Genomic DNA, 2,448 nt, shown 5'->3' with positions numbered 1-2,448 from the left:
GCTAAACTTGAAATGAATCGAGTGCCAAGATATATTTTGAGCAACTTGCCTATTTCTATAACTTATAACCCGATTTCCTCTGACAGCAAAATCTAATAGAATTCTCAAAACTAAAGGAATAAGATTTTTCAATGATAATTTTTCTATCGTGAAAATTATCCATACCATTTTTTTTAAACTGCAATCTTTATGTTGCTTAGTAATTTGAAGAGTTTAGAATTAGTGATAATAAAATTCTTTCAATAGCTAAACAACTTCATGATGATCGATTTTTTTTCTTTATTCATTTAATCAATCAAGATTAGTTTTGGTTCTAGTGTTTTCAGGAAAATGCTTCTGTGAAGAAGATAAAACTGAACTAACATGGCTACTTGATACGCAGCCATGTTAAAACAAACAATCCTCGTTTAATTATAAATTTATCTGCATTTTATGGGTTCTTTTCGTGGTGGAAGTACTCCAGATGAAATTATTTGGACATCTTTGTGAATTAATTTTCAGGTTTTCAGCGAAAAATTATAAATGTTACTTTTAACTGAAGCTTGGCGTGCTTCCGATTGTATCTGAAGTAATTTCCTCCCTAATATGGCAATTGTACTGCGTTTGCTACGACGTTAATGAAGAAGAAAAGAGCAAATTATAAATGCAGTGCAAAATAACCGGCAAGCGTAAAGAATACGCACATCAGGTGTTTAGTGTTACGCTGAAAACGGGTGGTGTACGTATTCTTTACCTCCGCCAAATAACCAATCACGGAAGGTGAGTGAATATGGAGAAAAAGAGCGGTTCTGCTTTTTATAGCAACGGCCTTGTTTGGAATGTGTGCGCCGAACAAGTATGGGCCGCACTCATCTCGCATATTAATTATCTATCGAGAGATGAATGCTATTTTTATTTTTAATCTTTTCAGCCCCGGATGTCATTGAAAAGATTCCACTGCCTTTATTAAAATCATTTATGATAAAGCTTGTTTGTTGCGGATAAGATGAAGGGGTTTTGTTTAGCCGCAGACATTTTCTCATCCCGTTTCGGTACTACTTATGAGTAGCTCCGATTCTTTCCCAAGCTACAATACCCCTCGGATCCACTTATCTAATGTATCGTAAATGTACAGCTTTTGGGAAATTTGACTGCTCTTTCCAGCAGTTTAAGCGATCACATCGTATCTATCCATCATTGGCTCGTGGTTAGACGGTATTTTGCAATACCGAAATTAGCGATTCGAATCGTGAGCGCATTACTGGTGGTATCGCCGAATTTCTACTCGAAGCATGTCCCAAATTATCCTTAGACGTTTGAGAATTTCAGTAGGGCGTACGAATAATTTGTAGAACACAAATTCGAAAAAAAGTTTACTAAAAGCCATGCACACTTTCGAAAGATTGGAATTATTTTTGGTAGTAACAATGATTATTCTCATGTTTGCAAAGACGGTAGCACTCAGAACCAAAGGCGCGTCGGTCGATTCAGACGACTATCCATTTCCATCAACTTGTGGCATTGTGCCAGAGCTAGAAATCATTTTTAGACTTACACGTATGTACTGGTAAATGTATTGCCAGCAGAATGTTATATATAGTGTGTCCATAAAGTCATACTGGGATTTCAAAGCTATTTATTGATGTAACTTTCAACACTACATATTTCATATGTTGAATATGAGACCAACTAATAAACTCTACGTACAGTTTAGTGCAGATCGATGTAGTTTCCATTTGTTGCCTTAGACAATCGATGCTCCAGTCGGATGGATGAAGAAAACGCGAGATGTGCGCGTAGCTAGTCACGTGAGGTTGACGCCAAGCATCAGTCTGGAGAATGCAATTTTTCGGCTTGCGAAATTGGAACTTGCGACGCGTGTTTCATGAAGGGCCATCAAATAAAAACAACATCCGCCGTTGCGATCACCAGTTTAAGGCGACTAGCAGCTTATTGGACGCAAAACGTTCCAGCACGCCATCTGTTAGTGACTGGTCTGTTGAGAATATAAGGGATATTACGTAAGGAGCTCAGACAAAAACATTAAAATAAAAAGAATTTGTGTTTGCCGTAAATATTTGATGTAAATTAAATATACACCATTTTATGAGAAGCAATGTTTAATAAGGGGCCAATGCAGTTTCGCACTTCCGTTGAAAAATGCATGTTTTTCGGATTCCTACGTTTTAGATGTCGGAGATTATGAATATGCAAAACAAAAATTCAATCTACCCCCCCTCCCCTATTTAGATTTTTGATTTTGTTTACTTCAAAGAGATCGTAGCGAATTGACGAATATATGCAAATCGAAATTAAATACAAAAACATTAAAGTGAAAAGAATTTGCGTTTTACTTGTTTGCCTTAGCTAATCGTAAGTAATAATTTAATGTAAATTGAGGCAGAGGTAAAGTAACCTCAAAAACATGTTTTAGAAATTTTAATTTTCCTCCTCTCCACCCCTCTGGCA

The 2,448-nt window shown here is 36.4% G+C and overlaps 1 protein-coding gene across 1 annotated transcript in view; it reads left to right on the top strand.

Moving 5' to 3' along the window:
* LOC106875655 (high mobility group protein B1) overlaps positions 1–2,448 on the top strand; it is a 7,993-nt gene that overhangs the window by 721 nt on the left and 4,824 nt on the right. The window lies entirely within an intron of this gene.

This window comes from Octopus bimaculoides, chromosome 6 (genome assembly GCF_001194135.2).
Source record: "Octopus bimaculoides isolate UCB-OBI-ISO-001 chromosome 6, ASM119413v2, whole genome shotgun sequence".
NCBI classification, from domain to species: domain Eukaryota; kingdom Metazoa; phylum Mollusca; class Cephalopoda; order Octopoda; family Octopodidae; genus Octopus; species Octopus bimaculoides.
The sequence above is the reverse complement of the archived record's forward strand: the minus strand, read 5'-3'. Positions and strand labels throughout refer to the sequence as shown.